Source organism: Octopus sinensis, linkage group LG9 (genome assembly GCF_006345805.1).
Source record: "Octopus sinensis linkage group LG9, ASM634580v1, whole genome shotgun sequence".
Classification (NCBI taxonomy): domain Eukaryota; kingdom Metazoa; phylum Mollusca; class Cephalopoda; order Octopoda; family Octopodidae; genus Octopus; species Octopus sinensis.
In genome coordinates, this window is record NC_043005.1 from 64,930,335 (window position 1) to 64,955,523 (window position 25,189).

Below are 25,189 nucleotides of genomic sequence, written 5' to 3' on the forward strand. Positions count from 1 at the left end.
TCAACAAAAGTACAGCTCCCAAAATTACTGCAGAGCTTAATGTCCACCTTAATTGCCACAAGTGTTCGCCGGTAGCTGCACAAAGTTGGATTTCACAGGAGGGCTGCAATCAGAAAATCACTACTTTCAAAATCAAACATTGCAAAGCATTTAGAGTGGAGTAAAAACCTACAGAATTGGTCTCTAGAGCAGTGGAAGAATGTTATTTTCTCGGACAAGTCATCCTTTACCCTATTTCCGACCACCGGCCAAGTATACGTGTGGAGAAAGCCAAAAGAAGCATTTGACTAAGGCTGCCTTCTTCCAACATGAAGGAGGATCTATGATAATTTGGGTGGGGGGGGGCTATATCTTGGAAATCTGCCGGCCCATTGGTTTCCCTTCAGGGCAGAATTAATAGTCAAAATTATTTAAGCATTTTATCTGATCAAATTCATCTTATAGTTGCAGAACTATTTCCGGAGGGAAACACAATCTTTCAGGATGATAACGCACCAATTCACACAGCTAAAGTTGTTACTGAATGGTACAAGGAACATTCTAGTGAACTTGAACACCTTATCTGGCCATCACAGTCCCCAGATCTCAATTTTATCGAACATTTATGGTGCATTTTAGAAAAACATGTAAGGAATCGATATCCTCCACCATCACCACTACAAGAACTGGAGACTGTTTAAGCTGAAGAATGAGCAAAAATTCCTCTGGAAACAATTCAAACTTTGCACAAGTCCATATCTCATAGAATTCAAGCTGTAATTACTGCCAAAGGCAATCCTACCTCATTACAAAATAAATTTGTTTGAAATTTTAAGGTGTTTCCATTATTTTCTATAATCCCTGTATATATATTTGACCTAACTTCTGAACTTATTTAATTGGAACTATCCAAACAATAGTAGTCAATTTATGAGTAGAAGCCCTTTTTTTAAACAAATTTCCTGAAAAATCACCTTTTACTTTTGTTTTAAAGTGAAAGAGAGGAGAAGGTGAAAGATGTATAAACGTGTATATGAAATGGACGTGGGTGTGTGTACGTGAGAGAGAGAGAGAGAGAGAGAGAGTGCTACTTATAGATGTGAACTCACACGTTCCCTAACTTTCTCTCTCTCTCACACACACATGCACACATACATGCAAAAAAGATGTACACATAATTATTGATGTATGTACGTATACATGGCAACACACCCTTCACTCACTCTCCCTCTTCCTCTATCTCTCTCTCTCTCTTTCACATACACGCTTACATACAACTTTCACTTTCTCCTCTCTTTGACTTTAAAACAAAAGTAAATAGATAAAAAATTTTTACGGAAATTATCGAACTCCGGATGATGAAATCACATTCAGTTAAAAATATTTCTAAATGATTAAAATATTGTGTACGTCAAAAAGGCGACGTTTTTTATTCTTTTCTTAGAGAGCGTGAGGGCTATGTGTGTGTATATGTCATAGATAGCGGACGCGTGTTTGTGTTGATTGACATGCTATGACAGTCATTATATGTGTGTGTATTCTGTATGTGTGTATGTGTGTTGACGTCACGGAAGTCAAGTTTAATTTTGCATGAAGAAATAAACAAACAAAAGTTGTGTTTAATCATTTAAATAGAGGTTCAAATGTCACAAAAATTTGTATTGTCCTGCCGAAGGTAAGTATGAAAATAAATATGCAAAAACAATTAAGATAAAATATACTATTTCTGAGATATTTCGGTTACACACAAACATCCCTTGAGTTTTAGTATTATCGAGATAATATATATATACACGCGAGCTCGAGTGTGTGTGTACGTATGTAAAAATGTGCGTATGTTTGTAGACTTTATGGCCAGAATTTGATCGTTAAAACGCTTGAGAAACGAGATAAATATGACGTCAGTGACGTGTTTAACTTGTCTATGACGTGTTTATCTCTGTCTGTGTGTTAATCGTTTCCTTGTGTTTTGATAATGAGTACTGCTTCCAAATTGAAATTTTCTCGTATATCTGAAGGAAATTCTATAAAATATTGATGCATAATCTGGTAATATTTTCGTACCTAGCTTTGTTTTATGGCGTGTTTCAGTGATTGCTCCTTATTGTAAATGTATAGTGAGTTACATCTCTGGACAATATAACAATTATAACAATTAGAACTTTCACTTCTATAGACAAATTTATGAATTGCATTGGTAATTTGTAGCTTCTCGGGTTAACATGTTTTTGGTGAGTTGCTAATAAGGAGGTTATATTTTATCTTATCGTTTTAGCAATAAATTTATTATTATTGTCAGTTTATTGCTTGGTATGAAGATTTATCTTTCTTCATTTTTATACTTCGCATGAATTTGAGTTATATAGTATCCTACGTATAAGATATTTAATTCAAATGTGTGTAATAAGTGTATTTTTTGTCTGATGCATTTGTTGCATGTGAATATCTGTTAATTTTAATTAGTGTCTGTTTATTCTGTGGATTCCTTTATCCAGAATTTCATTTGAAAAAGAAAATGCTCGCCTATTTAACTCGTGACATTTTGTTGTTATGCGAACTTACTCTATCTCTGCGTAGGTATATGGATCCATTTATGTCTTTCTTTATACTGACGTAATGTTTCTATTGCTTTCAATTCGAATGCTTATGACTAGAAATGGAAACGTATTAGTAGTATTGATTAGGACATTAACTTTTATGTGAGGTCTCCTCTAGACCCTCCTTAAATTTCTCGACGTTTTCTAATTACAACTAGTATATCGTCAACTATCTAGTATATATCATAAGTTTGCGATTATTTGGTTTTCGACAGAATGTGATGAATGTGGGTCCTAGGAGAATCTATAGTTATTCTAACTTCGTGTCTACATATCTTGCCTTTTGGGCAGCAAAATGTGGATCTTTACCTTTTGTTAAAGTTGTCGTATTTCGGTAATTTCAACCAATCAATGACGTGTATTCAGCTGAATAAAATTACTGCTGTTGTTTGTCAACAACTTCTGGCGGTGTATATTTAGTTTGTCACTGTTATTTATGACATATTTCATCTCAGTTACGTTTTATATGAATAAACAAGTGTATCTGAAGCATGTTTACTTCATGGCACCACCATAATAGTTCGTGTTTCATTTTTCATTTTTTCCGTAACTCTAATCCTAAAACCCCTACCCTAACCCTAAAACCTTAACCCTAACCCTAATACTCTAACCATATCCTTAACCCTAACCCTAAAACCCTAACCTTAAAACTAAAACCAGTACAAACGCACGAACGATGTCATAAATAACAGCGACAAACGAAATATACACCTCCAAGAGTAAAAGATGTTTATGTGACACATTCTACAAGTATACGAAGTTTGAAAGTGTTTAGTTACAAAAGAATTATTTTTTAAATCTATCGGTCAAAAGGTACAGATCTCAAAATGGTATTTTGTTTGTGCAGGTAGTCTTTTTTTGTTTATACTAATTATTTTTCTCCGGTTATGATACGAGTCTTTATTTTTGGGTGTTTGTATACATAATATTATACAATTTCTATTGTTTCTGCTTTTGGAGCATAAGGTGAAAGATGTTTTACATCTAGGGTACAGGTGGCGCCTATTTCGTTTGTTTCTTCTAAAATATCTGGAAATTATAGAAATTATACTGATGACCTGATACTGTAATTCTCTGGTGTTTATTTCTTTGTCATGTTATCTATTGGTTTAGCGATTTTGTTTGTGAGTGTATCTATTTGGAATATTATGGTTCGAGGTTTTTTTTTCTGTACAAAGATGAATTCCCATTAGATGTGTAGAAAGAAAGAACATCCAATTTGTGCGCTTATCGCTGTAATCATTTAAATTTGATTGGTTGGTGTTGTGCTTTTGGATCTTAGTAAATTTATTTTTGTTTTGAAGTAAATTATTGATTTTTGCAATAACAAACATATTGCATTTGTCACTCTTGCGTTTCTTTAAGTTTTCATTGTTTCAAATCGTGTTCAACTTGCTTCATTCACTTGTTGAGGGTTTGATTAGGTTACTTTTTTTTTGTGGGTATCGATTTGGTTATCCCTTTGTGGGTAAGCCTTGGAGCTCATTCCCCCCATTTTCTTTGAGGTGACTTGATCTGTTGTAAGTGTATGTTGTGATAAGTTAATAGGTTCATCTTTTGTATAGGTTACTTAGTTTATTTATCTCACTGTGTCTAATGCATGTTGAGAGCAATACCGGGAAGATTATCTAGAATTACGTATTAATTAATTGATGTGTTTGTCACAGATTTAACTATTCCTTTCTGCAATTTTATCATTTCGACATCTGTATCCCTCATTCTTCAAAAAATACCCCAGATTCTCAGGTGTCATCTGTATACCTCAATTCTTTCCCTTCCATCGTTTTAGAAAGGTAACTGAATGATTAATTTCTTACAACCATCGTCAATAAATCGGCTACTGACACTTTCATAAAAGCACTAAATTGCTGGGTTCGATGGAAGATGTATTTCGCTGATTGTCTCTATCATCCTGCGACCACTAGATACTCTTTAAGAAGGCATCAATTCTTTACCAGACCAGCATTCGCCGTGTCAAGAAACAAAAGTCAAGAGTAAAGCTAAGGTTGTGATTCCTTCACACATAAAGAGCTTTTACTGATCAAATTCACTTGCTACACCGTTAGAATTTCGCGGGCGGCCCAATCTTGGAAATGTGAAATTCTCGAAAAATCTTCCATTCATGTTGCTTTTTAAAATTTCTTGTTTAGAGAATGTTGTAAATAATTTCCTTTTAGATATAAGATAATGTAAAACTATTAAGGATTTTACTCTATTACGTGTTTCACTTAAAAATTGTTTCACCTTTACTTTATTTCTTTTTTTCTTTCTTGAATATGTGAAGGCATAAAACAACGGGTATGTACTAGTGTAGATAGTTATCTATCTACACACACACACACACCACACACCACACACACACACACACACACACACCACACACACACACACACACACACACACACACATATATATATATATATATATATATATATATATATATATATATATAATTTAAATAATAAGGGTATAAATTGATATTAATCAAAACCAGTGGCTTAGCATATTTTAAAACAATCCGAAGATTAAAAATTGTGTTGCATACAAAATTTAGAGGAATGACCACTAAAGTGGTCATTGCCCTAAATTTTATATTTATATATACATCCCATCTGCAATGACGTCTATCACATTGTTCCTCTCCTATATTTCTCATTGTTCTTGTTCAATTTCTTTTCTGTCAATTATTTATGTTATTGCTTCGATTCAGTCAACGTAATAGCTTTCGCTCTTTTATCATCTCCTCGCTTATATTACTACGACTCTCATCAGTCACTCTCCTGCTCTGGCATCCGCCAGTTTTGGAGAGAGAACAAATAAACGAACGGATTGAATCAATCTTGAGATTGTGTCACATTAGAATGCTTCCAATATCCTCTGCAAAAATGGTTGACGAAACAGGAAAGGCATCGAGCCGTACAAACCATCTCCAAAAGGTAACACTTAAGCGGCATGTGGTCGCGGATTCGTTCCAGAAGGCAGAAACTCCAGTTATTGTTTCGTTCGTATTCTTAATGACTCGTCAAATATATTGCAGCAAGTAACAGCGAACTGGTGATGACAATGAAAATGATGATGATCACGATGATCATGATGATGATGATGATAATGACGACGACGACGACGAAAGCAGTGGTGGCGGCGGAAGACTGGCCGTGGTGATGGTGTTGATATGTATGTTGAATTTCAGTTTTTGCTAAATAGTTTAAGTAATTAATTACCCTCTAGGAATTTCAACATATTTATATTAGGCATTTGAGCATTATTTTATAATTAAGATTGGTTCTTAAGTTTTATAAGTGGCTTTAGTATTTAGAACATTTTTCTGCCTGAGAGAAAATTTGATTTGGCTTTATGCTAACCGTTTTAATACATGATTTTGTCGTATACACGAACTTATTCTAATCAGTTTTACAACTGCACAAACCTGTTCAGTCTAAGATTTGCTTCCTTATAATTTATTTACTTGTAACAGAAATACATTAGCAATTATTAATTCCAGTAGTTTTTGTTATTGTATTTGTAGCACTTCAGAGGAAAGAAAACCAAAACCAGACTGTGTTAGATATGAATACCACAATATGAAGCTCTAAACGTAATACTACGAAACTTATCAGAAACCTCCTAACGTTTATATTAACTTCAATAGCCTTTCTAGACTTCAATATTTGAAGTAATAAGTCATGGTTAGGAGACAGGTGATTACACATAGTACATATATTAAATACTAGCAGTATCGCCCGGCGTTGCTCGGGTTTGTAAGGGAAATACTATATAAGCATTTTTAGAGATGTAAAGTATAATAGCCATCTCAATATGGCTAACCACAAAGGGGGGTGTTACTGTAGCTTTTTACGTTCTGAGATTTAATAATAAATTTTTAGGGAGTTACTTCCCTTACATAAGCCAAAATGCATTAAAAATGGGAAAAATTGATGGTAATTTTTTCCTAAAATCGTAAACTCATCGTAGACGCGCGCTAATACCCAGAAGGGCTCGATATGAATCACGACTATAAGATACCCGGTTTTGGTTAAACTGCACCGCAAAATGTGGGAGTAGTTAGGAATCTAAATCGTAGGAGACAGACAGCACACAACCTCACTTTTATATATAAAGATTAATATTTCGGCTATCTTACGGTACGAGTAACACAACTGTCATTTATAAACCGCGTGTGTTTATTTTACTTTTTTGAATAACATCGACGGTTTCTATGGGGTTGGAGGGAAAGGGAATCTTGGGGATCTTTTGAAGTCGGCGTAAAAGCGAAAGAGACAGAGAGAGCGCGATTTGATCAGGGAAATACTTTTGAAGTTGGCATGTGTGTGTGTGTGTCACTGAAGCCGTTCATACCTACAAACATACGTACATAGTTACAACCTGCGTGCGTGTGTGTGTGTGTATCACTGAAGCCATTCATATATTCATAACCTCTCTCTCGCTTTTTTATCTGTCAATCACTCACAAATTCACTCACTACAAAAAGTGAATTAAAAAATTTCAATTATCTCTCTCTCTCTCTCTCTCTCTCTCTCTCTCTCTCTCTCTCTCTCACACACACACACACATATACACACAGAAGCAACATTACTCTCTCTGTCTCTTCACACACACTAACAAAAGCACTTCACATACACACCACAATTTCTGTCTCGCAACTCCAACACACACACATACTCCCCCCCTCTCTCTCTCTCACACACACACACTCACACACGTACGCACGCACATCAATTCTCCCGATTCACACCAACTTCAGGAGAATTTCCCTCATACAATCGCGCTCTCTCTCTGTTTCTTTCGCTTTCACACCGACTTCAAAATATCCCATTTCCCCCCAACTCCATATGTCAAAATTTTTTTTTTAATTTTACGGAAATCGACGATCATCTTCACAAATGTAAATAAACACACGTAGTTTGTAACAAGTAGTCGTGTGTCCTCGTAACGAAAGATGGCCAATATTTCTTGTTTAATGGGTAGTAAGCTGGCAGAATAGTAAGCACGCTGGGTAAAATGCTTAACGGTATTTAGTCCGTCGATGTGTTCTGTGTTAAAAATTCCACCGAGGTTGACTTTGCCTTTTCGAGGTCAATAAAAGAAGTACTTTAACATCTTCCCTAAAATATTTCTTCTTTCGACTACTGAATAAACATTATTATTATTATTCGAGCTGGCAGAAACGTTAGCACGCCGGGCGAAATGCGTAACCGTATTTCGTCTGTCGTTATGTTCCGAGTTCAAATTCCGCCGAGGTCAACTTTGCCTTTCATCCTTTCGGGGTCGATAAATTAAGTACCAGTTACATACTGGGGTCGATGTAATCGACTTAATCCCTTTGTCTGTCCTTGTTTGTCCCCTCTGTATTTAGCCCCTTGTGGGTAGTAAAAAAAGAAAAATTATTATTGTTATTATTATTATTATCATTATATATCAATAATGACATGATTCTGTTTTTGTGTTTAGACTATGGTTTCTGTAAATACATTTAGATTTGTGTTGATGTTTATTTCAAAATCACTCACACGAAGAATGCGGAAATTACCATGAAATTTGTTGGCCCTGGTGAGATTAATTCAGTTCTTATTCAGCTTCAACATTTGTAGCTTGATGCATTTAGAAGAATTGTGAGCATCGTTTTACATCTAGCTTTTCACGTTTGCATGGGAGGAAAGGATCTTCTTCGGCACAGGCTCCTATCATTTGTTGAAGACCTTTATGATCTCTTTCGTGGAGTCCAGCCTCCGGAAATCAGCTTTCATCATTCCTTGCCATAAATTTGTTCTTTGGTCTTCCTCGATCACATGTTCACTTGACACTTCTTCACCAAACTGTTTTCCTCTGCTCTACGTCCATACCAGCCCAGTTATCTCCCTTACATAATACATATGACTCTTATACTCAGTTGTTTACTCAAACCAGTTATGCTCTATCATTCATACAAATTAATATTACATATCCAACGGAAGATGCTCACATCTTTTTCCACCCTTTACACAGTCTCAGCATGCAATGTCCTCTTCATACTCGAGCATTAAAAAATCTACATAATTCCTTCGCTCCCAGCAAAGATCATGCTTCCTCTAACTTCTACCCTGTTCTAGCTTCAGCTATTATGCTGTTGGGACTGCGAATTAGGACACATAGATGAGAGCTATCATCTACTTCTAGGGGGTCCTCAGATCATTTGAAGGAACATATTTCATGGTTATTCTCACTGCTTATTATCTTTGTGCATGTGCTTACATACGATGACGTCCTTCTCTGTCAGCTATTAAAATCAACAATTATCTGTCGAAATATTCATTAATGATAGGAAAGCAGATGTAATATTACGGATAGTTACTGAGATACTTGTCCGTTGAATAATGAATCGGGTAATACAGGAAGAGACCAGTTTCCAGGGACTGGCGTAGCAGCCTTGTCATCATTGACTATAATGGTTTAAGAAATTCTCCCAAAAGAGGTATTTATAAAGGCATCGCACTAATTAACGAAGCGACGAAAGCGATAGAAAAAAATTATTGTACAACTAATAAGGCAGAAAATTAGGTTTATTGAGATGCCGTTCTGGTTTGTAACAAGACGGGGCGCCACTGCCATTTTCTTCTTGGTGAGACATCTGCAGGAGTTCTTATCAAAGAGCTAGCCACTACATTGATAACTTTTTGAAGAATGTCTCGGTATTTCGGTTGTTATAAAGAAAGTTAGGTGTAGAAATTAAAGCCATGCAAGCCAAGATATACGGTCAAGCATTGTGGAAGTTGGTAAGGGTTCGGTTCTCATCGTCCTTTATAATTTTCTACGATATAACTACTGAGTTGAAAGCCAGTTGTTTATGAAAGTTTCTGAAAGCTGATAACCTTGTTTTTATAGCTGCGTAATGTTAATAAATTCAAGAATCTCCAAATGTGAAAAAAAGGATAGAATATTATTAGTAGTAACCAAGACAAAACTGTCGGTTCTTTTTTAAGTTGCGTAATGATAATAATCCCAAGCTCTATTTTACAACCTTAAAACCTAACCCTAAGCCTTAACCTTAGCTAACCCTAAATCTTAATCCAAGCCCTAAACGTTTTACCATGAACTACGTAGATAGAATTTTTCCTTGAAGGAAATGAATTTTTTTATGTTCAAAGCATGTAATTCAGAATAAATATTAGGAAAAACATTAAATCTGGAAAAGCTATGGCGAGTTGAATATTTCGAAATGGAGAATGTAAGTCATAAAAAAATTTTTCTTAAACAATAGAAAATATAAACGTTGTACAGGTGAGATTCGTATTCAATATATACATAATACACTAAGTGTATTTGTGTGTGTGTGTGTGTGTGTGTCTGTGTGTGTGTGTGTCTGGTGGAGGTAACACTTAATCATTTTAAGTAGGAGGAAAAGATACAAAAGTGAACGAAGGTGGAAAGAGAGAAAATGGCACATTCCCAAGACGACTAACACATGCCTAATAACGCAAAAATTATATATGACGGCTGCCGACTCTTGACCGACGAAGACCATTACTGACTATTCCTCATACAAAATATCAGCAATGCTCGTACATGAGGTTATTGCACCTGCGGTCGGCTTCACTCAGGTTCAGGCCCGCGGCACCGATGCCCGCTGCGGCGCGCTCCTACTCAACCGGGCATTGTAAAATTGCCTTGCCAGCGATTGCACAATCCAAAATTTTAGGCCCAATAAAATTTGAGATGTTATTCCATTGCACATTTGGTGTTTTCGTTATTTACACCGCAAATAATAATCTGTTTTCAATCATACACGTACGCCAATACACCAACACATAGATACAAACCTATACACATACACACGCAAACACATTCATTCATATTCAGACACATACACACATACTTACACATGTATATGTACATAAGCACACACAAATCGAAGGCTGAAACATCAACAATTAAAGACATTATAGATGTACAACATTTGTGAAGTTAGGTAGAAGCATTTACAGAAAATAACGATGTAAAATGACAAGTCAGTCATTGACTACAACATATTGTACATAATAAAAGTAATCAAATCTTTATAACATTTGGGGAGAGATAAATATAATTTTTAAAAACTTTTCCTTTTATTTTCGCATCCTTATAATCTCTTTAGCAGCTTACGCCATGTACAACATTCTTCAACAGTAGTTTTGTCGTTATTTTGACGGCTTGGAGACTCTATAATTTATAACATATATAAGATGTAAATATGGGAGTAAAACCTGGTTTGTCTGGTTAAGAATGTCGTTTCGTACGTAAATCACATGGTTGAAATTAATTTTACTCAATGTCTTCATTAAAAACACATTTAGCGACTCTTCTTTCCTGAGCCTCGTGAAAGTTAAAACACTTCGTCAAAAGTAAGTGAATTGCTAACCAAATGTGCAATGTTTTCCTACAAAATTGAATCTTAAGAAAGAGAACAGTAAGAGTGTCGGTTAAAACATTTAGTGTGACGTTGTAATTTTTAAGGTTGAAGCCACCAGATGTTTTAATTACAATCCCAATTAACGTAAGCAAAACTACTCAGGTACACCGAATGTCAACAGAAGAGAGCAGTGTTAACAGCGAATACCCGGGAAACAACCATTTATTAATATTTTTTTTTATTTTTACAAAATATTGTCCTTTAAAGAGCTGCATCGCATAGAAAAATAGATATCGAAATGTAGCGCAAAAGGGTAATTGAAGAACTGCCCTCTAGATAATCGTGCTTTGGACAGATGGTCTTTGGTTAGTCCCCACCCCCCAAAAAAAGAAAATTAAAAAAAAGAATACAACTGTGGGTTAATATTAGCATTAATTCTGATATTTTTTGCTTTATCCAATAATGATTCTTCGGTAAAGAGATTTATATCTTTATGTCACTGTAATTATACCACAAAATGGCATGTATTAGGTTATACGCAACTAAAATAATTAAGATTTGAATAATTGATAATTACAATAATTAGTACTTGCATAATTAATAAATACGATAATTAATAATTCCACAATTTATAACTGCCAGGAAACAACTATACCGAGACAGTTGTCCTGATAATCTCACAAACAGGTTATCGCAAGAAATTTTTGTTGTGAACGTATCATTCAAGGAAAACTATTTTTCGTGCAAGCCTTTGTTATTGTGTGTACGATATGAGTGTTTTGGGTGTATGATGGCATGCACCTTTATTATAACATAGAAAGCTAATTATTGACTTGTTGGGAGTATGTAACTTTAAGATAAAGCAATTATTAAAATCTTCACTGTCTAGAAAATTCTTAAAAATTCCAATGCAGTTTATCTTTTATCTATTACTTGTGTCAATCAGTGAACTGTGGCTGTGCTGGAACACCGCATTGAAGAACTTTTCTTAGCCGAGTGAATCGACTCTAGCACTTTTTTTAAAGCCTGGTGTTTATTCTATCTTCTCCTTTGCCGAACCGCTAAGTGACGGGGACGTAAACACACCAACACCGGTTGTCAAGCGGTGATGAGGAACAAACACAGACACATAGGAAAACATACACACGCACGCACACACACACACACAACGGGTTTCTTTCACTTTCCGTCTACCATATCCACGCACAAGATTTTAGTCCACCTGAGGCTATGGTAGAAGACACTTGCCCAAGCTGCCACACAGTGCGACTGAACTTGGAAACATGCGGTTGGGAAGCAAATTTCTTTCATAATTGATGATTTCAACTTAACGATTCAATCACAAAACTGATTTAATTCACTGAGAGATACTTTTAAACGTTTCTGTTTATACTTGGGGCATGATTACAGAAGTGCCCCCGACTTCTTTTTCGTCATAACTATATTTCCTTATAAGAAAAGGCTGAAAGCAATAGTATAGCGTGAGGTGGGGCATAGTGGGAGAAGTTTAATATTACCATCATGCGTGGTGGTAAACATGTGTGCACACGTGTGTATGTGTGTGCATGTGTATGTGTTTGTGTGATGTGTGAATGTGTGTGTGCATGAGTATGTGTTTGTGTGATGTGTGAATGTGTGTGTGCGCGTGTATCACAAGTGTGAGAAATCTAATTTCTCAGATTTTAGGGAAAAACATTGACGGAGGTGCTCCGTCTATTGTGCTGATGACCAGTATATTCGAACAAATCTACTTTGATGAGGAAAAAAGAACATACATACTTTGTTGTATTGTGTGAAAAATAGAAAGGAAACTCCTTGCCTATTCTTATAGGACTAACTAGTTACGAATAATCTTGTGAAAATGGTAAAATGTACAGAGTATCCATGATTAGGCGTGTCAAACATTAAATAACAATTTTTTAAAATATGAATTTTAATTCAATAAAACAGATATAATCTTCACCATCATCTCCAAGCACTGCACAACAACTATCACCATCTCGGATATCATGAATTATTCATCGTCATATGTAATTACAAAAACGATATAAGATTCAGATATTGCTGTGCAGTTCAAAATTTTTATTCGAATGTCAGCTAATGTTTCAATGACAAGATACAATTAAGATATAACTAAACCAGTAAGAATTCGCTTTAGCTAATTTTATAAATCTATGAGTTTCTATTTTATGCTAAAAACACGAGAATGTCTTTAATTATATCGATTCTCATAGTTAAGCTTCTATTATTATCATCCGGTATAGCAAACTTAATATCACTTATTTAATTCTTTTTATTTCAAATTTTACTTGGCAGCAATAGGTTATTTTTAGGAATAACGAAAAGTGTATTATAAAAATATAATATCGATAGTCAGGGCGATACGAGTGGTAGCATGCACACAACCACTGTAACAATAATCAAATACCATTACCATTCTCTCTCTCTCACCTTGTGATGTTGGTGCAAATCGCCAGGGTTATTTTTGTCTTTGGTTTTATTTTAAATTTTCAAGACACTCCAGGCTTTACTAATTAATTGTGTTGTTATTTTATTATTGTAGACGTTTCTTTCTTTACTTATTCTGTGTAGTTGGGATGTGCACTTTCTTACCCTCTAACTGTCACAAACATCGCTTGTAATCTGAATCTTCTACACTTTCGTAACTTCCATTGCGGCTGTTTTCTTTCTGCCTGACTTTAGTCGTCGAGCTGGACATGTGACATAGCTCCGTCATGCTGGTATCCTTGATAATAGTTTTCCATCCTAGTACGATGTTCATATATTTCTTTAAAATATATTTTTAGTTTAATAATTTCCGTTCTGTGTTTTTGTCGTTTCGTCTTACGTACGAATTCTGTGTTTCCAAGCAGCGTTGAATTCCTTGTTAAACGATTGTAGCAACATTGGATGGAATGTTGTTGCAATTAGTATCGAAAACATGAAGATATCCGATCAGGCAGCAGAGGATGGGATATTCCCTAATTCGGGCAAAATTTGATGATTTTTTTATGAGTTCTTTTTGTTTTTTCATGAACAGCTTCATCTATTGGTAACCCGTCAACGGCGTTGAAAAGCATAAAGATTAAGACTGTAGTTGGGAAAAAGTTGGCTAATGTGGAATACTGAAAGCCATCTGAATATTGGAAAAGGGTTGCCTGTATCACGATGATTCATGACTGGTGCACCAAGTTCTGTGAACATTGTTAAGGACAGCTTCAACGGAGACTACGAAACCAAGACTAGCAGAAAGGGGTACAACAGGCGTTTCTATTGCGACAGTATGCCTATACCTGAGTTCATACAACAACTACAGGACAAGGTGATGGAAGATCCGAGTAAGGGAATCTGGTCTTTGGCGAGAGCAAAGGATGTTGGAGTCGCTACCATGAAGTTTTTCCGGAATAAGGACCTTCCCTACCACTCATACAAGAGGAAAAAGGACACATTCTGACAGCCAAGGCCAAGGGGAACCGCTGGACGAAGGCAAAGAGGTTCCTGAAATATGTGAGGCATCCTGTTGTGCCGGAGAAGGTCTAGTTCTTCTCAACTGAAAAGAACTTCAGCTGGAACCAGTTGCACAAGACCCAAAGCAGCAAGTGGCTTAGCTACAATCCATATCATGTCCTACGCATCATGAAAACCAAATCCCCCACATATTGTGCTGATCTTTGGATGTGTCTCCAGTGATGATGACGTCATGCTGCATCATACCTTTGAACAGGGACTTAGGCTCAATTCAGACAACTGTATGAAGCTGTTAGAGACCGCAATCAAACTTTAGCTGGAGAGGGTTGCTACTGGGAGATCATACATGTAGCAGCAAGATTCAACTTCTTGCCATTCCTCGGGAAAAAGTCATTAGTGGTTGCTGGTGAATTTCTACGGCTTCAGCAGCCCCAATTTCTGACCTGCAAATTCCTCCGACTGTTATCTTCTGGATTATTATGTGTGGGGTGCAGCTGAAAAAGACACAGACCGCGCTGTGATTGGCTGGTGGCCAAGATCAAATAAGTGTGCAGAGATCTCCTCAGGGACACAGTGAGGAACTCATGCGACAGGTTCCAGAGCCGTTTTGAGGCCATGCTGGAAGCTGATGGCAGCTACTCTGAGTAAGGTCTTACCTCCTAACCGTAAACTTGTTGATATTTTTTGATCTTTTAGAAATAATTTTATCTTTGGATGGAATATTATTTTCTTTTCCTTTTATGCTGTCAAATTTACACCGAACAACTTGCATATTGTACAGTAAAAACACATAAGCATACCACCTCAACATTAATATCTCACATATATTCAACTAAAAATGAAATCGACAAGTAAATTGATGATATTATCAAAAATATACACTAAAGAATTGCAATATTAAGTCACTGAAATAATCTCGAGGTATTTTAGAAGAAACAGTCAAAATAGACACCATCTTTGCTCAGCGGGGAGAAAGTCTTTGCACTAAAATTTCAGCAGTAAAAAAGAAGCGAAATTTGAAAGTTGGAAATAAAAAAAGCGAAATTTGAAAGTTGGAAATAAAAATTGGTAAGATAGGTACATGCATGTGTGTGTGTGTGTGTGTGTGTGTGTGTGTCCGTGCGCGCGCGTATGTGTGTGTTTTATCTCATGATGTGTGTGTGTGTGTGTGTGTGTGTATGTATGTATGTTTGCGTATGTGTGTGTGTTTGTATGTGTGTGTGATTGTATGTATATATGCGTTCTTATGAGTATGCGACATAATACAAAAATATTGATTGAGAATGAAGTCTGAACTATCGAGAGGACGTCAGATGTAGCATTCAGTTAACGTTTGTTCTCTTAACACAAGACAATAACTTGCGCAATCTATCGTTGTTTGGTCGAAGAAAACGGCTTCAAGGTTCGATTCGAACACATTGCACCAAAAGTGAACTTAATATATATGATTGGTGAAGAACGACCAATGAGATTCCAAGAGAATAGAAAAAAAATGTATGATCATCGTTTTGAGAACGAGACACTTGTAATAACAAAACTTTTAGACTAACTAATGACGTCATAATTAGTATGGCATAAAACTAACAGCAACAGTTTGAATAGCATCAAGACCGTACACACACACGCACGCACGCATACACACACACACACACACACACACATACACACACACTGTGTACATACATGTGTGCATGTAACCATATCTTTATTATACTAAACGACAAGGGAGTGTTTGGTTGCACCTTGATTATCGCTGAAAAAATTCTACTCTACGTTACAATTGGTTTCACCATTTTTTTTTTAGTTACATATTCTGTTGCATTATAGAATTTCGTGTATTTACACCAATCCTATTGTCTTTAGAATATTCGAACAGAAATTTCTTCCTACAAATTTATGAGCAAAACTGTCATGATGGCTTTTTAATCACACACGCATTTTCTCTCTCACACACACACACACACTCACGCACACATATGCACACATGTCCTCTCTATCACTGTCTCTCTCTCTTTCTCTCTTTCTCACACACACACACACACTCACACATATACAGTACACACATACACAAGCTCTCTCACATGCACGTATACAGCCTACACACATACACTCTGACTCTCTCACACACATATACAACACTCACACACAGTCTCTCTCTCTCTCTCTCTCTCTCTCTCTCTCTCTCTCTCTCATACACACACGCAGCATAAACATGCATTTTCTCTCACATACACACATACAGCATACACATGCACTTTCTCTCACATACACGCATACAACACATACGCACACAACACGTACACTTTCTTTGTTTTACACACACATGCAGAACAAACGTACATACAAATACATCGTTTCGCGAAATTGATTCTTTTAGCATGTCATTTATTTGTTTTGACTTTCCTAACACGTTGTTACGTACATAAATACACACCAATGGATTATAGCACGGGGGAAAGAGAAAGAAAGGAATCATCAGGGTCAAGAGTTGATGTCAGACGGTGTCGGGAAGTGACAAGGATAACGAGTTAACAACAGGAAATAGCTGAGATGACAGCAGCACGACTCCAGGATATGAGAAAAAGGAAATAAAGATGGAGAGAAGGAGAAACTGAAGATGGTAGGAATGCACGCCTCCAGGATGTGAAAAAAAAAAGAAGAAATAACAGGAACGTAGATCCTCCAAAGCTTTGCAATGGAACACAGGTGATCGTGCAACAGATGCATGAAAATCTGATCATAGCAAATATTAATGTTATAGTGCATTAAAAAGAGATATTTTCACGATTCCTAGAATTAAGAACAATCCATCAGAAGGTGAAGGCGTACCTGCTCAGGGGTCCCTCCTCCTCCTAGGTGTCTGGGGAAATACCAAAGTTTTTCATGTCACTTCAGTACAACTCTGTATCGCAACCCCTGGCTTCCACGGCCCCACTAGGATCCTGACGCAGTTCAGCGTAGTAAACTGCTTTTAGGAGCCTGCTGCTCTCCTTCCTGCAAATATGTCCCGCCCGCGAAATTTTTTTCTCACGAGAGTTCCGGACCCCGATAATAAACTCATTTGCATACAGCTAGTCAGAGCTCAGCTTGAACTTGTTGTCGCCGTCAGCTCTCAGATTATGCCTAGATATGCAAACTCACACCCTTCAAAGTGGAAGGCAGTAATCCGATCACTGGTCCATGATCGACTGCTTTGCTGTAGGTATGTATGTATGTATGTATGTATGTATGTATGTATGTCCATGATCGACTGCTTTGCTGTAGGTATGTATGTATGTATGTATGTATGTATGTATGTATGTATGTGTGTATGTATGTATGTATTGTACTTTAATGTATTCTAGTATTCTACTAGAATACATAAGAGTACAATACGTACATACGTATATGCATATACATACATAAAACATACACACACACTCGCACACATAAATATATATATGTGTGTGTGTGTGTGTGTGTGCGTGTGTGTGAAGACACATGGCTCAGTGGTTAGAGCGTTGAGCTTACGATCGTGAGGTCGTGAGTTCGAATCCCAGACCGGGCTGCGTGGTGTGTTCTTGAGCAAGACACTTTATTTCATGTTGCTCCAGTTCACTCAGCTGTAGAAATGAGTTGCGACGCCACAGGTGCCAAGCTGTATCGGCCTCTGCCTTTCCCTTGGATAACACTGGTGGTGTGGAGATGGGAGCCCGGTATGCATGGGCGACTGCTGGCCTTCCATAAACAACCTTGCCTGGACTTATGCCTGGGAGGGTAACTTTCTAGATGCAATCCCACGGTCAGTCATGACCGAAGGGTGTCTCAGCATATATATATATGTACGCATGTATGTATATATATATATATATATATATATATATATATATATATATATATATATATATATAAATATATATATATATATAATATGTAGATTATATGATTGTATTTACGTATTATTTTCTTTTCTATTGTAGCTTGATAGAATGCGGCGAACGAGAATTGACGAGAAGAGGACATGGCTACACCATTTGACTTTATAGAAGTTTTCAATTTAAGCTCTAGCTTTACATTATCTAAAACAATTATTTTATTGTGACATTTCAAAGATGCAATTTGGAAAGGTTTTGTTCCTTGACGTCATCATGTTTAAGTAGTTATGATGTGAACGACAAGGTGAGAAGTGAAGTATTTTCAACGTTATTTCAACAGTGCTGAATGATCTGTAATATGTCTAGATTTTACTGTTGTTGTAATACATATTTTTGTTAGTTACACGTGTGTAAATGACCTAGCTATGTATGAGTTTATGTGAGCTACCTTTAAAGAATCTTATAAACCTGTGTGTGGTAGAAATTAGACAGGAGAAAATGATTCGACAGGATGTGCTTTGAGAGAATGCTTTGACTGTATTCCTCGAGTCAAAATTTGTTCCAACCTTAAGGCATCTCTACTGAGAGAGCAAGTTGTGACTATTTATAGTGAAGTTGTAGAAAGTTCTTAAAACTTTTGTATTTGGGTGTTGTTACTAAAGTATTTTTTTCTGATATCTATCGACGTTTATCAACTCTTGCTAATTATAAATAACAGTAATATATTTCGGAAGGAGATTTGTTTGTTATGTCATCAACTTAGCTATGTTCGGACCGAGATACTGAAGATCGAATCTAGTGAATAACCTGCTACATATATATATGTATGTATGTCCTGTTTTTAATTAGTTTCTAGTTTCTATCAACGATACAAAGTTCCATCGCTGATAAGACAAAGTAATGTTACTTTTAGAACGTGAGAAAAGTCTTGCATAATATTTCTGGTTCGCTTAGAGATTGTATTTGTAATGTGCGAATTAGTCGAGTTTCATTTTTTTCTGGAAACCCTAGCTTATCCAGATTTGTCACTCAAACATTTACTCACAAAACCAAATACAACATTCATTATTGGCATAAATGTGAATTTATAATCTGTGTATAGAAGTTGGAGGTTTCAAAACAATTATCCATAGTTATCTTCTTTTTGATTCTCAAAGAGCTATTCACATCAGCAGGACAGCTTTTTCTCTATGACGGTACATACATTTTCTTGTCTTCCCCAAGCAACAATATCTGGGCTGTTTGTTCCACCAGTATTGCTTGTATCGATGTTTGTGTATGTATTCAATAACAGGGGGATTCAATAAACTTATCCCAGGACCTTCCTTTTTCGGAATAGCATTATATATTGTGTTTGCAACAACGAAGTGTCGCATAGGGAGGTGGTACCTTCATGAGTGAATGCTAATCACATGTGATGTCTTCCACAGAAATATGTACTTAACTGGTACTTATTTTATTGAGTCTGAAGGATGGGTAGTAAAGAAATTTAACGGAAACCTTCAAGGCATTTTGTTCGCCGCCCATCGTTCTTATTAAATATATTCTGGCAAAAGAGCAGGATCACCCTATTTGTGAATGGGTACACTCGGTGATATTGAACCACCGTACTTTATAGTTACCAGAAAGGTGAAGAACAGAATTGATCTCCGTAGGGTATGAAGAGAGAACGCAGAAAACAATAAAATTTCACAAAATACTTTGTACGTTACTCTACTAATTCATCCAATCAATAGTATCTTTTGTTCACTTGCACTCAAAGCCACACATTTTAATTGGAGATAAAACTGATTAGATTAATCTTAGTAGAGACCAACGTAACCTCCTACAAATAACTGCTGGATCTCTCTTAATTTACAATCCTCCGTCGTAAACACTGAATGATGAGAAATAGAAAGCTTGATTAAATATGTTGTGCCCGAAGAAATTTGAATTCAGTACGTTAACTCCAATGTTATACCTACTCTGTAAATCCACCATTGCTGCTCAGGTTACAATGTTGGCTAATACTTGTTGGACGCATATACCAAACCCCCTATCGTTTGTAATTAAACTCAGTATTGTTTTCTTTAATATCCTTTCTACTATAGACACAAGGTCTGAAATTTTCGGGGAGAGGTCTAGTCGATTACATTTACCCCAGTGTTTCACTGGTACTTAATTTATCGACCCCGAAAGGATGAAAGGCGAAAATCGACCTCGGCGGAATTTGAACTCAGAACGTAGCGACGGGCGAAATACCTATTTCTTTACTACCCACAGAGGTGACAAACAAGGAGAGACAAACGGATTAAGTCGATTATATCGATTCCAGTGCGTAACTGGTACTTATTTAATCGACCCCCGAAAGAATGAAAGGATGAATGTTGACCTCGGCGGAATTTGAACGCAGAACGTAGCGGCAAACGAAATACCACTAAGCACTTCGTCCAGCGTGCTAACGAGTCTGCCAGCTCGCCGCCTTATTGTTTGCTTTCATATCAAACGCTATGAGTCTCAAACGTTTTGAAATGAAAGCGTCCATACTATTACCGACGCTGTTAAAAACTGTGTATGTGTAGTTTTTCTGATTTCTCACAAATGGAGAGAAATCTATTCAAGCATTCATATATACAAGCATGAATGCATTATACATAAGCAAACATATATATCAGAAAACATCTAAATATATGCGTGTGTACCCACATACACACACGTACATACATAAGGTAATTTTATGAAGGACTATCACTGTTTGTGAGTGTATAATACAAAACTGCGAATACTTAACATCACCCATGTCCCAATTTGATGATAGTAATAAACTTTTAGCATATTTCGGATCTTTTCGGTTTGAACGGCAGTTTTTTCTAGCGGTGTCATATGAAATTGTCACCCATAATTATGACCCTAGTATCGATCTATTGCATTTCACTCTGTTTTAATGTTAGGGTTAGGGGTGGGGGAAGGGTATCTTTTTTTCTTCACAAATGTAAATAAACCCAATCTGTTTCTTAAACGAGGGACATATTCACACGGCACAGAATGATTTTTATCTCAATGGACGTCAGTGATTGGTTGAAATTGCAGAAATTGAAAAAAAAACAAATATCTTACAAACTATAGAATTTTCTCAATAAAGCCAAGAGAAAAAGATGTTTTATAAACACATTCTACCAGCATACGAAGTTTAAAATTTTTTAGTTACCTAGAAATTAGGTTAAAAACTGCCGTTCAAACCGAAAAGATCCTAAATTTCTTCTAAAAGTTTGTTGTGCAGTTCTAGTTTATTAAAATTGTACAAAATAACAATTTTTTTAACTCATCGAAGGTGAACAGAGAAGAGGTAAAGTTGACTCCAGCAGGCTTCCATTTTGAGACCTGTGACTCAGCAAAATATTAAATGTAGGCATGGGTGTATGGCTTAAGAAATTTGTTTTGTTGCCACCTGGTTCTTGGTTCGACTCCACTTCGCTGCACTATAGGTTTGTGTATTTTCCACCAATAGTTTCATGTTGATAGATACTTTCTGAGTTGAAATTGTCGCATCTTGTCGAACGTGTGTGTGTTTGTGTGTGTGTGTGTGTGTGTGTGTGTGTGTGTGTGTGGTGGAGAGCTTTCTCTGATAGAAAACCGAAAAAAATGATGCTTTATGCATGACATTTCTTGAATTATTCTGCATCAAGGAACAGACATTCCCTGATAACCTTCGCTGTCAAAGAATAATGAAGTGAGCCAGTGATTGGAATCCCCTAATAAGCACTGAGACAAAAAAAGAAATTCAATGACTTTTTACTATTACACCCACCCCACTTTGAAGGTGAATTTTATGTTTTTCCTATGGCTTCTGCTGTGTGTTCGAACGAAACTAACCACCAAAACCTCATTCTTTCAGGTAACCCACACAGTCAAAGTGTGGGTTATCTTAAACTGTTAAAGTTAGCTCGTAAAAGATCATCACTGTTGTAATAAATAAGTATTTCATAAGTTTATAATTTTTCTTGCTGACACTGACAATTTATAACCTACACCCACGTATATGTTTATCGCAAGGTGCCAAGTATTTTGTGCCATCAGTTAAAATATTTCAATTCGGAATTGAAAAAATACCCTCTTTCTCTATTTCAGTTGCTAGAAGTATTCAGAAAATACATTTTTTTACTGGTTAGAATATAAACAAATGTTTTATCGAATTAATACTGTTTTTAAAGGATGCAAGGAAAGAGTTTGTTCAGCAATTATATCATTATATGGAGGAACATTTGTATCGGAAAGGGGAATGGCTTTATGTAGGGAGCGAAACTGGGTTATATGTATTTCACCAAGAGCTACATTTTTTCAGCTTAGTCAATGATTTGGTTGTCTCATTTTGTGAATGAGTATCGCAGGAAAGAATCGGAAAACGAATTCTTCAAACTGAGCCAGTTGGCCGGAGACCTAAGGGCAGGCCAAGAATGAGATGGTTGCATAACATCCATTGTCAAAATTAGTGCTTACGAATCCAGCCGGAAAATTCTAAGATCCAATGGAAGAGGGGCGAAGGTAAAGAATACGTACTCCCAGATGTTAGGGTCAGGGTTTAGCGTTAGGGTTAGGGTTTAGGTTTAGAGTTAGGGTTAATATTAGGGTTAGGGTTAGGGTTTAGGGTTAGTTTTAGGGTTAGGGTTATTGTTTTTGTTACGCCGAAAACTGGTGGTGCATGTATTCTTTACCTCTGCCAGGAGGAGGTGCCTGAAGACTCCCAGGCCGGAGAAGATGGATAGCTGGATGGTGAGCATATTTTCTTTTCATCTCCTTGATATTTTTCTCTTTTTGGTATATGGAGTTAGAAAATTATATTCAGTTTAAAATAAAAATGCATCACGTTTTTTTTTTTTTATATATAGTCCGTGGTTATTGTCATCGTTCTCATAAATTGAGCTTATCGGTTATAAATTATGGACAGCACATTTTAACGGTAGCGAGATCCAACACTTAAAATTCTCGAGCTGAATCAAATATAAGTGAAATTTTGACAGTTTTCAAATTTATCTTAAACTCGTTTTGAAACATAAATAAAACTAGAATAACAGAAAGAAATTTTTTTTGAAGATAAATTTCTTACCTCTTGAGCTTAAACGCTGCATCTTGGCTGTTTTTTATAAGTGTATATATATTAAGAAGTTAATAATTCACAGTCATATACAAAATAAATTTGCAAACTGCTTCCAAGATAAATCCAATGTAAATTAAATAATTTATCCCTTGCGTTTCTATTTTTTTTGTTTTGACATTACGTTGTTCTTTTCGAATTCATACGCACGCGAGAAAGGTTCGTTGAAAAGAAAAATGCGCAGATAAAAATTTTGAGCGAATATGATAAATACTTCTATGGAAAAAATGTTCTATTGCCAATAATTCACATAAACACACAACTATATTTCCTCACCACACTTACGCACACACACACAAACGTAAACGTATTCATTCAAATATATAAACACACACATGATGAACGCTTGCGTTGATTTCGGCAAATATTAGTTTTCACCGTGATGCTGAAGAGAACAAGTTCTTCATTGAATTAGTGATTGAGCAGTTTACATATGAACATATTGATAAATCTCTATCTATCTATCTATCTATCTATCTATCTATCTATCTATCTATCTATCTATACCCCCACTTTTTTTATCCTCCAAAAGAAAAGTTCTACCTTGTAATTTGTCCTGTCTGTGTGCAGCCCTGTGTGGCTAATAAAGAAACATATCTATCTATCTATCTATCTATCTATCTATCTATCTATCTATCTATCTATCTATCTATCTATCTATCTACCTACCTACCTACCTACCTGTCTGTCTGTCTATCTATCTATCTATCTGTCTGTTTGTCTGTCTGTCTATCTATCAATCTATCTATCTATCAATCTATCTATCTATCTGTCTGTGTGTGTCTGGGAAAGAGAGAGAGAGAGAGAGAGTAGGTAAATGTATGCTTATATATATATATGTATATAAATGTATACATACACACACACATATATGATTGCACGTATACACACACATACACACGAGGGTTTTACCGAAAGTACTCCTAACATTTTGTAAATTGTTGCTAGCATAACCCTTTCCCTATAGAAAGATACTGCTCATGATAATCTCCATCAAAAGAGGAGCATTTGTGTCATCGTTGATCCTTACTAACTAATCTTCACGAACAAAATTCAGGTGGATAGTATTGTTGCCGATTTCACCTCACGCGTGTCATCAAACCATTGACCCTGTAAACTGTCCTTCATTGGACCGAACAGATAGAAGTCAAAGGGTTCTAGATCCCAGCTATTCAGTGGATAGAGCACCATTGACCAATACAATTTACCGATTGTCAGACTTGTCGAAGACTTGTGTAGTCTCGCGTTGTCAGAGTGAATGTAGATCGTTTTCGATCGTTGTTTAGTGTCTTTTTCCTAATGGATTCTCTATGATTCAAAAAAAAATTTTTGTGTATCAATGTACCGCTCATTGCTCACAGTACAACAAAGTTTTAGAAAACCAAGGAGAATGGCACACCTCACCTAAAAAAAAAAATGTATAGTCACCATTCATTTCTGTGCTGGTCGCTGGCTTTTGAACTTCTTAGGGTTAGGAGAATTGCAACTCAATTTCATGGACTGAACGTTTGTTTCTGGAACAGAAAGAAACGGCCCTGTCACCAGATTGGGGTAAAAATATATCTTTATTGGTGTCAAATACTAACAACCGATCAGAACAAATGAACAAACTTCCACCCTTTTCTCCTTCAAGCGGGTGTCAACTGCCGTGCTACCACTTTCCACAAATCTTCGACACCCATAGTTATACCTCATAACATTATAACATAGGCCATTTGTGAAAACCATTTATACAGCATACTCAAGGATTGTGGCTCGTTTGTTCGCGTGAATTAAT

At 36.2% G+C, this 25,189-nt stretch overlaps 1 long non-coding RNA gene across 1 annotated transcript; it reads left to right on the plus strand.

Annotated features, from left to right (window-relative positions):
* The first annotated feature begins 6,797 nt into the window (after positions 1–6,797).
* LOC118764707 lies at positions 6,798–16,610 on the plus strand. The gene is made up of 3 exons (XR_005000513.1): positions 6,798–6,951; positions 16,037–16,039; positions 16,577–16,610. It is a non-coding gene; the product is annotated as an uncharacterized LOC118764707 (long non-coding RNA).
* Positions 16,611–25,189: the final 8,579 nt, after the last annotated feature.